We start from the raw sequence: 15,860 nt of genomic DNA, 5'->3' as shown, positions 1-15,860 counted from the left end.
AACAAATGGAATTAATGGAATCAAAAATTAATAAAATAAAGAAGAAAGCTATAATTGCAGGAGTAAAATTGTAAAATTAATTAACGTGAATTAACAACAGCAAATTAAACTATTATTATCGTTAATAATGATTATTAGCCTCAATTGGCAACAATAATCGATAACAGTAATAAATCAAAATTACAGCAATAAATCAAAACAGACAAATTACGGAGGAAATTGGATTCCAGTTACCTCGGTATCTTTAGCTTCATTGAAATGTTCGAAACAAAATCCCAATTGCACCATCGTCCTCGCATTGAGACACTCCGGATAATACACAACGGAGCGCACAGTTTCACCGTGTGGAAGCCGAAGATGAGCGCTCGCGCTGGAGCAGCCGCGCTAGAGCGTACGCAACGAGAGCCTCCGTGGGGGAATCCTGCTACACCGGTCGCGAGGGGATATAAAACAGGAAAACGCGGAAATGAGTCCAGGTGCAGGGGCGGGAAAGGTGCAGCGCACGAGAGCTGTGCGCGGGCACGTGCGTGTGATAAGTGTCGCGCCCTTTTTATTGTAGCGCGCTTGACCCGCTCTCATCTTTTCACAGGGCCGCCTCGCTCCCCTGCTCATTCGGCTTGCTCGTGTGCGCCTCGAACGTCGTCGACAGGGTCGGCCAACGGCACCGCGCCCGGCGACGTTCAACACGTGCCGTTTGACCACTTGGTAATTTTTCTACCGCTTCCTGCCGGGACCGAGGCGGCTCCTCGCGCTCCTCGTCTCCGCTCGTCTCGTCTCGTCTCGTCTCGTCTCGTCTCGTCTCGTCTCGTTTCCTCTTCCTCGGTTTCCCCCGGCCATCCGTGCGAGAACTCGAGAAGAAGGAAATGACGTACCGCGCATAACAACAACGCCGGCACGTCGCACCTGATCGGCTTTATTGTGCTTATGCTGATGGGGCGAGGCCCGGCCGCGAGGCGGCCGAAAAAGCCGTCGGAACTCACCTCGATACGCGACGGGATGGAGATTCGGAGATTGATCCGGGCGAGATGTCACGTGCGAGGAGGGGGAAGGAACACGACCGGGAAGAGGTCACGGCCGCGTATTGACGTTTCGAAAGATAGTCCCAAGCGCGTGCGATGGATGTTCCTCGCATTCATCAGGCCCCCGCTATTCAGCCGCACTCTTATTCGCCGAACGCTATTCGCCGGTGTTGTTCTTGCTTCCGTGCGGCTTCTCCAGCGCTTCTCTTCTCTCGCGCCGGGGCTCACAATCAGGAGAAGGAAATGATGCCCGGCGCATAACAATCCGCCGATGCAACCTCGCCCGAGGTATTGTGATTTTTCTCCGTGCGACGGCTGTTATGTAATGGCCGACCGCGCAATGTCATCGACGCCCTCCTCGCGCGGCCGCGTTGACGAAAAAAGTCGTTTTATTGATAAATATTAATATCAGTGGTGACCTCTGACCGATTTTGATGACCCTGACATATGTTGTCAAGGACATAATTCTGACTGATCTTGCAAAAAGTTAATAAGTTGTTAATTGTTATGAAGAATTAAAGATAGTGACTGATCGATGCTTATATCGCAACATAGTATATATAAATATATATCTTGACTGTATTTCCTAATTTTTTTATTAATTTAAAAAAATTTTTAATTAATATGACCTAACTTAACAGTTAATTGGCTCCTTCCAAAATCTCTCGCTTTCCTAAAAACGAATGAGTCTACTATATACTAACAGTTAAGTTCGATTTGGTTAGGTTAGGTTGGTTTTAGTGTATTTATATTATACACTAAAGGTTAGGTTATATTAATTTAAAACTTAAAGAAATATCTAAATCGTGAATATATATTTTTGAGCGGATTTTATAATCTTTCTATTAATTTTGTGAAATTTCAAACTACGAGTATAACGTAATTTCTAATATATTTACTTCGCTTTAGTATATTTACCGTTTTATCTATCGGAGGAGAGGACAATAAATATATATATATATATATATATCAACTGGAATATGAACATTCTGAGATCTTTGTTGTGCACGGTCAGTTTCATTAAATCAGAAGATTGCTACTGGGACCCTGAGATAAGCGGCAATAACATATCGATAATTTGCAATAAAACTTGCATTTATCTACACTTTATCGGCGATGTGAAAAGATCTGCCGCTGCGTGGAGCATCAGTCAAGTAAGAGTAGATTGGAAGCAAGGTTGGGCAAGTTACTTTATAAAAGTATCTAATTACTGTTACAGTTCTTTGACTGAAAAAGTAACTAGTTGCAGTTACAAATTACCGATTTTGGAAAATAACTTGTTACAGTTATAGTTATTCCAAAAGTAACGAATCGCTACCTCTTAGTTACTTTCTTGCAACAATTGTGCACTACTATTTTAAATACAAGAATCTTACATTTCTCAAATTTTACTAATTTGTTATATATTACTTATTTAATTACATATATTATATTGTTTGATACTCAATAAGTGACAATCTCTCTCTCTCTCTCTCTCTCCCTCTCTCTCTCTCTCTCTCTCTCTCTCTCTCTCTTATGGAATAAAAGAATTAAATTATATGCTCCCTCTAAATACTGATAATTTATTATAAATGTATATACCACAAGACAATATATAATATTACAATGACTATAAAATATAAGATATAATATAAAATAATACTATAAAATATGTTTTAAACATTCAAATATATTTAATAATTGTATCAATATATTTTACATCTTTATAATGATATTGATATAATTGATATTATAGTAAAGTATAATGTTTCAATATTTTAATTTAGTTTCATTCAATATATTTAATATATTTCGTTATAATATTAATAAAATATACAATATATAACAATAATACTAGCAACATCCCACAATCAATAATTTCCTAACAATTTCGTAACGTGCTTAGTACAGTAATTTATGTAGTTGTAATTAGCTATATGTGTATATTATTTATGTAATAACTATTAAAAGAACTATTAAATGAGTCATTAGTTACCAAAAAGTAATTAGGTTGAGTCACCATTATCGAAAAAAAGAAAAAATAACTGTAACTGTGACTTCGTTGCAAATGACGAGTTACTTCCCAATCCTGACTAAAATCTAACTTCCAGAATCGCGGCGGATGGAAAAGATTCTGTCTCAAAAGAATAGGCTCTGACAATTCCGAGAAAAAACAGATGGGAGAATGTATTTTTCGGCGAACAGATCTCAGCAATAGCCTCCTCAAGTCCTGATCTTCTGGGAAACGAGTTTTTAAAAAACGGGTGGGGGACGACACGGGTCGACAGCGCAGCTCATGTGTCAATATCCAAAAGGAATTCTCATGTCTCATCAATTTGAGATTTTGCGTCGTCCTACTTGTTCATTGTCTGAAAAATCGATATTCCCGAAATAACTGGGAGATGCCATAGGCTAGTGACGTGGTCTTCTTTCTCAGGCGCGCGGCTCTCTGCGGAACGAGCGACTCGCAGCAGAGAAGAAGGAAATGACGCCTCGCGCATAACAAATCGCCGATATGTCGGCGCCGCTGGCACCGTTGCTTTCCGCGAGTGGCGTGTGACACGCATTACGCGACAGATTGCCGTGGACGTGCATATTGGAAATTTAACGTCAACGCTCGACGATAATCTCGCGGCACTGAGAATCTAGCAGACGATACGCGAGAAGCGCCGGCCACGTCGAGATAACTCGATGCCGGCCGTGTTGAAAATCGCTGCTCTGCTTTAGGAGCGGCTATTGTCTTATTTTTGTTGGTACTGCGTGAAATTTTGAGATATTCATCAAAACAGATCACGTGCGACGATAAATTCTTTAACAGTTCAAGATTTGTGCGGTTATTTGCAAAATGATCACGCAAAAAATGTCTAAAAGTGTCTGATTGAAGAAGAGGATTTTCTGGCGAAATACGAACGATTCAAAGATTCCTGAAGATCTCTGAATAACTCGAAGAGGATACTGGTATTTTCAACGGAAATTTCTGAATCGTTTGTATCTCACCGGAAAATTGGTTTATCCGACGAAATATTTTTCTCCGTATACAAAACTTTCTGCTCAGTTTGACCTAACCTAAACGTATATGATAGCAAAAGTCGCTCTCCATTATTCGCTAATTCTCTTTAATTAATAGCAATAAAATTTTGCATGATTGTTCGCAAGGTGATATGGATGAATTTTTTTTCAGTTTCACCCAATCTACACGCACAAGAGAGATTTATAATCACTGTTGCTTGAATCTATCGTTATATTTATTATATCGCAAAAGTTTGTCGGATTGCAAATAAGTGGAAGTTATTGCGAGCCGACAGTTTTGTTTGTTTTCTGACGGAGCTTTATAAATTCAGGAAGGTGCTTACTCACGACCGCAAAATTGATCTGCATCATCTTGAATAACAACACAACTCCATTTTCATTATTAGATTATTTATTAGGTACAAGTGAAACCCGATAAAGCGCATCTATACAAGTGTATGCTCTTTGGTTTTAACCAAAAAAAAAAGACTACTACGGAAATAAAACTCGCTGAACATTGCCCAATCTGATTTTCATTCACTCGGATCGATGCGATATAGTTTGTCCGATACACAATTTGTTAACGTCGAGAATGTCTAAAAGTGGCTCGATAATTTCGTTCCTTTAAAAGAGATGTACTGTTTTTTTTTTTCTAAATAAGACTAGATAATTATACTCGAGAGGTGACGGAAGGTTGTGGAAAGTGGTGGCAAATATTTCGATTAAGATGAATATATATATACATAGAGTGTCCGAGATCTTTTGAAAACCAAAAATTGTGTAAGTTAATCAGGTCAAACTGAGAAGAAAAGTCGTGTAACCCCCTCTGCCCATTTTGCAAAAAACGCAGTAATTATAAGGTTAGAGGATTTTTTAATTGATAACTGATAAAGCGTACTTGTTTACAAAATGGACTTTTTTGTTCAGAATGAGTTAACCTACAATTACACGATGGCTATTGTGTCTAACGATAGATATGAGTATATTGAACTTTGAACTCTGAATCTTGAACCTGTCGCTAGGCACAATAGCCGTAGCTGTCATGTAACTATAAGTTAGGTCATTTTGAACAAAAAAGTTGTTTACCATTTCGCAAATAAATACACAAATTTTCAAGTTATCAATTAAAAGAGCCTCTAGATGTGGTCATTTTTAATCATTAGTAACTATTGCGATTTCTACAAAATAGTACTTAACTTTTCTTCTCAATTTAGCTTGATGAATCTTCACAATTTTTCGTTTCCAAAGGATCCCGGACACCCGATATAATTTAAGTTAAAAATATCGATATATCAGTATGTGTGATTTCGAAATTACATGGCGTTTTGTAGAAGATTAATTAAATAAATATATTTAAAAATCCGACACGAACTTTTGCACAAGTACCTGATAGGATTGTTAACGAATTCCCCGTAGAGAACGGCGTACGTGTGTCGCCTTTTTGACGCGGCCTTTTTGTCACCGTTCAGACACAGCGCTGAATCTACTTCCTGAAAGATGGCGACATTTGAAAAGATCCACAGACGGGTTTCCTGTTGCCAGCGCAGCGATACCGTATCCGTAGCGTATGGAGATCGGTGGGATGTGACGCTTCGAGTGTATTGTTTCGCCATACGCGACATCTCGTGATGTACAGATCAAATGACGTGGTGCTTGCGCAATCTGCGGCTTCGCCTCGTCTTTCGGCTTCGGGATGCTCCGAAGGTCCGGAAGTCGCGGTCTTCGGTGGAATTCGCTTATGCGACGTCGTGTGCCGGCCGCGTGTCAGTAAAAGAGGAAGAGAAAAAAAATCGATGAGAGCGCGATCCCGCGATTCATGCGCGCGCTCGCAAAGGATATTTTAATCGCTTCGTCAATAATTCCGCTCGCCGCCATAATCGAGCACGAATTTCGAAACCTTCGTGAGTAAATTTCTCGAGAGACTCCCGAGAAAAACTTACTTCGGTCTCGGCGGGAAACCTTCGGCGAAATCCGGAATCCCCGAGAACGCTTTCTTCGAAAAGCGTTTGACAACCGGCAGGAAAATTCATCTCTCGTTTTAACGCTGATACTATTATGGATGAAATTTCATCCCGGTATATATTTTTTTACTTTAGAAATAAAAAGAGTCAACAAGCAAATGCAATTAAATATTTTATTATTATTATTATTATTATTATGAGATATTAGACGAAATGTAGAGAGGTTATATCGTTTGCATCGAATAACTCAACATTTAAGAGGTTAGGCCACCTTGGACGGGTTAAAATCACTATCATTTCCGGAAATTTTTTCCGAGGACATAACAAAAGAAATACAAAAATGAAAATAAGATATTTATTAAGTAACTCTTTAAGGGAAAAAAAATTATTTTTTTTTGTAAATATTTTAAATAAAATGGCGACGTTGAAGCCGAGACACTGGGAGTCCTTCTTCACTGAGACCAGTGCTCTCAGTGGTGTTCAGTCTCATGGCTATAACATTGGACGTAAAACAGAAACGAAAAAATTTTTATTATCTAGATGTCAGAAACTGAAGAAACACATATGAATATTTAGAAATTCTATTTTTGTAGAAATGATAAACACTTGAAAAAAAATTTCATGTTTTGACCTAAAAATTTCGTGCAAATGTGTTAATTGCAAAAAAAGTTTTTAATATTTCGCAAAATCCATATGTACTTCTTCAGTTTCTAGCATCTAGATAATAAAAATTTTTTTGTCTTTGTTTTACGTCGTTATGCTGTAACCGTGAGACTGAACGCCGCTGAAAGCGTCGGTCGAAAAGTGTCTCGGCTTCAATGCCGCCATTTTGTTTAAAATATTTACAAAAAAGATACTTCTTTTCTCTTAAAGAGTTGCTTAATAAATATCTTATTTTCGTTTTTGTATTTCTTTTATTATGTCCTAAGAAAAAATTTCCGAAAATGATAGTGATTTTAACGCGTCCGAGGTAGCTTAACCCCTTGATGAGATCAAAGCGAGATATATTTATATTCGCATAAGGTGAAATTTTACTCATTCCCCAGCCTCAGGAGCTAAATCATTCGAAGGCGAAGTCTCCCATTGGCAATCGGCTGCCGTCGACAAAGCACCTTCCGCGAGCGAGTCCCCGCCGCTTCTGCGCGCCGAATCGCTCAGCGAAAAGCGCGAGAGACGTTTCTCTCCGCGCGCCGGCCGGAATTGCAAAATCATCTGTTGCGCTCCGCGTGCGCCGCATCGGTTTCAGATTTCCGAGCGAGCCAACGCGACCAACGAGCACTTTCTTTATTCGCGCATAAGCGCATCACGCGCGCGCGGTGTATCGCGTTACGCGTGGGTGTGTGTGTGCGCGCGACGCACACGGCGAGGCTTATCGTCGTTGCTAAGGAAAGTATTTCAAAATTGCGCAAAGCCGTGTCTCGTGTGACAAACGCGGAAAGAGAACGGCGACGGAGGAACACTGGCTCGCATTCGTCGCGGATTGAATCGGCCGCCGCCGGATCGCATTGCGCAAGCGCGCTTAACCGAATTTTACGTCCGGACGAATTCCTCGCGAGCGAGGTTGCGTTAGCGCTCGTTGGGGACGTCAAGCGAATTCCCAAAATCGCGAACGGCTGCTCTCTCGGTCGAGGACGTAAAGCCGAGGTGAGCTGTGAGGCAACTGGAGAGGAAATAGGGCGACGAATCTTCTCCGACGAACTTGAGGAAGAATGCGCCCCGGTCTGAATTGAAAGGCAGGATAATCGAGAAAAGTGAACTGACTTTAGCTGTGACAACTCGTCACAACACGCTTTTGGTTATTCACGCAAATTCATCGGTCTGATGATTATCCAAATAACAGAAAGAAGCACATGAAAAGGGGAGAAAGAGAGAGGAAAGAGGAATTAAGAGATGATTCAAAAAGTCCAGCAACTTCCTCCGACGAGTTTGAGAGAAAGCAAGAGTGGACTCTGCAAAATTCGCAATGACGACCGCTATCGGATGTTTGGAATTTGGAAAATTCGCGTCGATGATGACCATTAGCACAGTCGAATGAGAATGCGGCATAAAGTTCGACCGCTTCCCCGGCCGCGCTCTTTTAATGCGATTTAGCAACTTGGACGTATTAGCGGAATGGCGGGCAAACAATCGCGGACAATGTCAACGATTACTCGCTTTCTACTCCAGAACATTATCTTTATTATCTAATCCTATATACAGAGCGGATCTCATATAGATACAGATAAGCCGGCGGCGCTCGACGACGATGACGACGACGACGATGAGGTTATGTCGCCGGATATAGAACACGTCAACAGCCGGTAGTCAACATCTTTTGCAAAGCTGCTCGTCGTTGAGAAAGCCTTGAAATGGACCGATATGCGTTGCCGAGCTTTGGCCAACTTTGCGCTTGTGTGACAAGCGTCGCTTTTAATGCGTGACTTTTTTATCTTTAGTTTCGCCCGCAACTCTTTCTGATGTTATTATTCTCGCGGGAGAGTGGCACCGCTCGGTCTAACTCCCCGAAGTGTCGTTCTTTCGAAATAGAAAATAGTATGCGGATTTTTCTACGACGATATCTCCCTCCTTCTCAAGTTTTTAGACTGATTATTTCGTAACTCCGAAGCATTTCTTTTTCACAAATATAATTATATAATAGCATTTTTTTTATAATATAATTATACAGTTATATAATTTTTAGTTGTATCCATGGTTATTTCCAAAGAACGTTCCTTTTTTCTATTACAAGATTCCTGTTACATCTTTTACACGATCTTATTTCGGAGAGAATACGAAAAGTCAACTCAACCTTTTTTCAGCGAAAGTAAAACTTGTAAATAAATTCTCCCGTCGAAAATTCAGACTTGTGGCAAGGTGTGCGAGAAAAGAAACGCTCTCCAGCCCTTCTTTCGTTCACTAAGCCGATATAGAATAACGTCAGCAGTCAATGGGAACGACAGGCTGAAAGTCCCAGGGCTGTGTTGCAACTGAAAGAAACGAGCGAAACGTAAATCTGCCGAGATCGCGAAAGATCGGGAAATGTCGCGCGCATCGCCGGCCGCCCGCCTCGTATCCGCATCGTTAGTGTGCGTGCACACAGCCACCATTACTGTAATAACATGTTTCGCGAATTCGTACGACGACGGGCCGCATTTGCGACAATAAGTAACAGAAATGAGTGTAACGTTACGGTAATGACGGGGGCCCGGCCGCGAGCGAAGAAGCAGAGAGAAAGACGGAGGGAATTCGCATACGCACCGAGATGCCGACGGGAGTTCGCGTGTTCCCCGATGTAGGGTTGCCAAATTTGTAAGTTGGCAAGGAAACACGATCGAAAATTTCGATGAGCGAACCAAAAAAACCATCGTCGGATGGAGCGCATCTGTTATCTGTCCAAACGTCAATTGTCAACTGCGAATATTATACAGTTCGTATGTACATCCACGGTAATCGATTTTGTCCCTTGGAAATTTTCACAAATTGAGAAGTGACTACGTTTCTACACTACTCACAGTCGATGCGCGATTAATAAAATAACTAAAACTTACGCTCGCTTATGGAGGATTGAGGCCTGGTCTACAATACGTGTCGTAAGTTGTAAGCCGTAAGAATTGGCGAATCACAGTCAATTATCATAAAAATAATCGGCTATAATTAGCCAGTTCTTACCGCTTACAGCTCACAACATCTATTATAGACCAGGCCTCAATCCTCCATAAACGAGCGTAAATTTTAGTTATTTTATTAATCGTGCATGGACTGTGAGTAGTGTAGAAACGTAGTCACTTCTCAGTTTGTAAAAATTTCCAAGGGACAGAATCGATTACCGTGGGTGTACATTTTACATGTATATGTTACAGTGATAAATTAGTAATTATACGTAATTACCAACACGCTTGGTAAATGTGATAAATTTCGTTCAATTTATTTCGCCAAACCTAACATAACCTAACCTAACTCAATTCAAAAGCAGAAAAGCAAAGTCTAATTATTTATTTATCTTGATTGTACTTCTGCCTTTGAGTTAGGTTAGACCAGGTTAGGTTAGGTTAGATGACAAATTAAACGAAATTTATCATTTACCAAGCATGTTGGCAATTATGCATAATTACCAATTCGTCGCATTTACCGTAACATATACGTATATAGAGTGTTCGGGATCTTTTGGAAACGAAAAATTGTGAAGATTAATCAAATTAAACTAAGAAAAAAGATTAAGCCCCATTTTACAAAAATCACAATAGTTATTATGTCATTAATGATTGAAAATGAGGCTTTTTCTCACATCTAGAGGTTCTTTTAATTGATAACTTGAAAATTGAGGAATACTGATTTGCAAAATAGTAAAAGACTTTTTTGTTCAGAATGACCTAACCTATAAATATATGACGACTATTGTGTGTTGCGACAGGTTCAAGAATCAGTGTTCAGAGTTCAATATACTCATATCTATCGTTAGACACTATAGCCGTCATATAATTGTAGATTAAGTTATTCTAAATAAAGAGATCCTTTACCATTTTGCAAATAAGTACCCAAATTTTCAAGTTATCAATTAAAAGAGTCTCCAGATGTGGTAATTTTCAATCATTAATTACTAACTAGCGCGAGTTTTGTAAAATGGTACGTGATTTTTCTTCTTAGTTTTATCTGATTAATCTTCACAATTTTTCGTTTCCAAAAGATCCCGGGCACCCTATATATATTATTGATAAAAATAGGCTTTCAAAAGTAATTATGGTAACTATGATTCGCTATAGCAGCACACCTAACAAACGAAAAAAGATGTCGATATATGGTTGGCAGGACATGAAAATTTTGGCCAGAAAGAAGGACAATCCTCCCCAAACACTGATTCTTGAACCTGTCGCAAGGCGCAATAGCCGTCATATATTTATAGGTTAGGTCATTCTGAACAAAAAAGTTTTTTACTATTTTGCAAATCAGTATTCCTCAATTTTCAAGTTATCAATTAAAAGAACCTCTAGATGTGAGAAAAAGCCTCATTTTCAATCATAATAACTATTGCGATTTTTGTAAAATGGGGCTTAATCTTTTTTCTCAGTTCAAAAGAGGACACCTAGCAACCCTACCCCAATAATAAGTAAGTTATCGGACTACGCGATCGAGGCACACGTAGGCTAACAACGTAGAGAGTGGCCGAAAGCCGAGATCAAATAGATTCACGCGATTAAAACGATAATTAGCGTCGTGGCCGGCGCGACAGAGACGCCTGTGACGCTCATTTGTCGCGCTAACTTTAATGAATCGCTGCCGCTGACAACCGCTCGCTAAATGGCCGGGTAACTCGCAAGTTCCTCCCACGAAGCTCTTATCTTGTTATTTTGGTACCATCAGGACAGGCAGTTGTCGAATTTTTTGCTCGGGAGGGGGAAAGGACTAGATGGAAATTGAGCTGCAAAGCCGCAATCTTGGTGTTATCGGCTGAATTCCTCGATCAACTTTACACGACGAGCTACGGATTTATCATCCTTTAACGGAAAATTTACTCGTTCACTTTTAAGGTCGTTCATTCTGAAATTCCCTTCTGAAAACTGAAACAATCGGATTCTGGTGTTTGGGAAGTCTGCGTAGGTTTGAAGCGAAAGTTTTAAATACGCAAATTTAAATGGAAAGCTCATTGTCACGTGAGATAATTTGTTACAGTGTCCTGTAATTAATAATTCAAAATCTACGTAGTTACCCGCAGAGTGGATTACGGGACCATTTCGTTCAGCTTCATCTAAACTACAAGCATATAACGGCAGGGATCGTAATCACGGCTCATCAACGCGCGCGATCATTCGTGAATCTTCTTTAATTAATAACGCAAAATTCACGTGATTGTTCGCAAAGTGATTGGGGAACGTCTTGCTCGATATTCTTTTCGTCCAATCTACACGCATAAGAGATCAATATATTATCATCGGGCACCCTATATAAGTCAAGAAAAACACAAATAATTCCTGATGTCCTAATAATAATTCTTCTAGTTCCAATAATAATTTCCTTATATTACAAACTGTCAAGACTGGTAATCTCCGCGAATTATTTAACCGCAAACTGTCAAGATTGTCAACGCACGATCATAGCGATGAAGCAGGCCGTGATGTACAAACATGACAGCCAATCAGCGCAGGACAGCGGCTTCAACGCTTCCATAATTGTGAAACGTCTTCGATACACTCGAGCTCGACTGTCATGCCTTCCTTTTAGAGAGAGAAAGAGCATTGATTGAAAACAAAATGGAAACGAGCTTCCATGATATAACTGACTCGATTCTCGACAAAGAAGACACTTTGAAACGAGAAGAAGGTCGCACATAAAATGGCATAGATGCATATGTAGAGCATAGAGACATGCGAATCAAGAATTTTTATGTCGAATCGAATCGAATTGAATCTCATTTTTTAAATTCAAATTCGAATCGAATCGAATCATTAAAAAATTTAACATGACTATTAAACTGCAAATAATGATGGAAGATTTTAATATGAAAGAGAATATTGATATTGTAATATCATCTTAAAGTAAAATATATATTTAAATATTTAAAGTAATTTATAATTAAGTTGTTAATTATAAATTAAAGTTAAATTAGTTACGAGTTAAAGATTCAAACATACAAGCCCAGGTGACCCGTTTTGTAGCTGATGCACGCAAACGCTACAGCGTTTGCTACAGTAAGTATTTGATTCGTATTCGAATCTTCGAGTTTCGAAATTTTTGAATTATTCAGATTCGAATCATAGGGATTCGGATTCGAATAGTTTGCACATCTCTCTAGTATAACCAGGGTTGGGAAGTAACGCGTTACTGGTCTCGTTACTTTTTTGAGTAACGATTAGGTAACGCCGTTACTTTTTGGTGTCAGTAACGAAAAAGTAACGGCGATACATTTTTTTTGTAACGAGTAACAAAACGTCCGTTACTTTAATCGTTACTTTTTAATTTTTATAAAATTAAACTTAATTGTATTTAATTTCTATGCATTTTTTGTTTTATGCTGAATTTAATGAGAACCAATAAAGATGGACTCACATATTGTCATCCATTGGCCTTAGCTATACAGAAAGGTTTAAAAGAAAGGTAAGTTGGTGTAATTTGGTTAATACATATGTTCATCAAACAACAATTCATCTGATCAAAAAGAAAAATCAATATGTTCATATTTAATTTTATTGATTTAACTTTAGGTTTTGTACTACATTCGAAAAAGAAGAATTGATAATTGCCAGCTGTTTGCATCCTAAATTGAGTTGGTTAGCTGAAGATAAGTGAAAACTTACGCAAACGTATTTAGAAGATTTATAAGGAATTCCTTCAATTAAAAATTTTTTGATGTCTGATAAGCACAATAATAACGACGACTTTTTAAATTTTAAATAGCAAACATCAAATGAGAAATCTGCCTATGATGAATGGCAAAGATTTTTAAAGTCAACAGACACTAATGTCCAAATATTAAATTTATATCCACTAATTAAGAAACTTTTCATTAAATACAATACTTAATAACATAAAATAATAAAAATATTTAAATATATATATATATATTTCTAATCGTCTTATGTCCGATTTATATCTTGTCTTAGCATCTTTCTTATAATCCTGGATTTACAACAAAAAAAAGTAACGGAAAGTAACGAAATAAAATATCGTTACTTTTAAGTAACGGTAACGCGTTATTTTTTAAGATCAGTAACGAGTAACGGTAACGAGTTACTTTTTACCGAAAGTAATGGTAACGGTAACGGGTTACTTTTAAAAAGTAACGTTCCCAACCCTGAGTATAACATATGGTTGTCACGACCAATGAGCGTCTAGATAAATGTTGTGCTCTGTAAATCAACATGGCAACTTTTTCCTAGATGCTCCTTGATCGATTCATGGTATGTATATGCTTCTATTAGAAGTGTGTTTTAATTTTGAAGGTTTTACAAGAGATGACACTAATATCAATTTTGTCGAAGACATTCCAATCACAGCTATTGTTTTTTAATGCTTTAATATTAATCCATGATATTTAGCCATTTACTAACAATAGATGCAGTAAAAATCATGTTAATACCATCTTAAAAATGGAGTTCCCTAAAGAGCATTTTCGACATACATTGCTTTTGTTCTTTAATCAGAAGAAAACGGTGGTTGAAGGTCATAAAATTCTGATTCTGAAACTTATGGTGATGTTGTTTTATCAATTAAGATACGTGAATATTGGTTTAGACGATTCAAAAGTGATGCTTCGAATGTTAACAACAAAAATCGCTCGGGATAACGAAAAAAGCAGATTTGCAAGCATTATTGGACGAAAATCTAGCACAATCCACTTTAGAACTCACCAGAGCATTAAATGTTGATCGTATAACAGTTACTAAACGTTTACATGATGTGGAAAAGATTCACAAAGAAGAAAAATGGGTTCCGCATCAATTATCGGAAAATGCCACGGTGAACCGGTTGAACATTTGTATTTTGTTGATTGCCAGACAAAAAATGAAGTTTTTTGTATCGAATTGTTACTAGAGATGAAAAATGGATTTATTTCGATAATCCCAAATGAAAAAAATCATGAGTTGATCCAGGCCAACCAGCAACATCCACTTCGAGGCGCAATATTCACGGTTCGAAGGTATTGCTGTGTATTTGGTAGGATCAAGAAGGTGTTATGTACTATGAACTGTTAAATCTGAAGAATGAAACTGTCACCGCTGATCGTTATCGATAACAATTGTACAAATTGAAGCGAGCATTGGGCCAAAAACGATCATCAGTGCGAGTAAACGACACAAAGTGATCCTTCTCGACCTCATGTCGCATTATCAGTTAAGCAAACGCTATTAGAGCTAGAATGGTACCGTACTCCGTTTACCCCCCCCCCCCCCGCGTATTCTTCAGACATTGCCCCATCCGATTATCACTCGCTCCGGTCGACATGCTTTAGACGATATACACTTTCATAACTTCAAAAAAATGCCAACATTTGTTGAAAATTGGGTCAACTCCAAAGAAAAATCTTTTTATCGTCACGGAATCTATCTCTTGCCAGAAAGATGAGAAAAAGTCGTAGAAAACAAAGGAAATTATTTTGATTAAAGTATTCGTTCATTATCTTGTTTATGTAAATCAGTTTTTAAGAAAAAAACCCTCAAAATTAAATCATATTCCTAATATGTCATTTTGTGTGTGATGAGCCTAAAGGAATCCCGATTAGTATCTTAACCTTTCATATGACACATTTTTTCTACCTGACGGGTTTTTGTAAAATCGAGCATTTCTATGTTTTTTGGATCGTTGATTACACACACACACACACACAAATCTGAACTTAGATTTTAAAAATTCAAAATGGCAGATCCAATGTCTGCCATATAAGGGTAAATTAGTGTAAGATTTTCAGATCGTTAATTTCGAGTTTCGAGTCAGTTTTACAAAACTCACTGAAATAATCTGTTTGTAAAAAAAATCTAGTATGCGAAAAATTCTGGAAAAACATATAATATTTGGATGTATGAAAAATATTTAATAAAATCATCAACCTCTGATACTTACATACTGTCCAAGAAATAACTTTCTTAAATCGCTTTTTTCGACTTTATTTGTATATAAATGATTAAAAATGAACAATCGGATAAAAGAATCTTGAAAAACATGTAAGGTAAGTACTAATATGAGAAAAACGCAAGAAGAAAATTCAGAAAAATGCGAGATCATATTTATTTTCATAAAACTGTAAAACTGTAAACAATATACCGTAAAAATGAAAGAGAAAAAGATGGTATGTATACTCACCAATGCCATACCAAAGGTCAATCAGATCAACTGTTTCGATCGGCGGCCGCGCTGAGAGAGGAAAATCGTTCGAATCTACGCGGGTCTCGGTCGTCGCTTGATCCACCTATTACGGCAACAG

Source organism: Harpegnathos saltator, unplaced genomic scaffold, assembly GCF_003227715.2.
Source record: "Harpegnathos saltator strain DR-91 unplaced genomic scaffold, Hsal_v8.6 scaffold111, whole genome shotgun sequence".
Classification (NCBI taxonomy): Eukaryota; Metazoa; Arthropoda; class Insecta; order Hymenoptera; family Formicidae; genus Harpegnathos; species Harpegnathos saltator.
The sequence above is the reverse complement of the archived record's forward strand: the minus strand, read 5'-3'. Positions refer to the sequence as shown.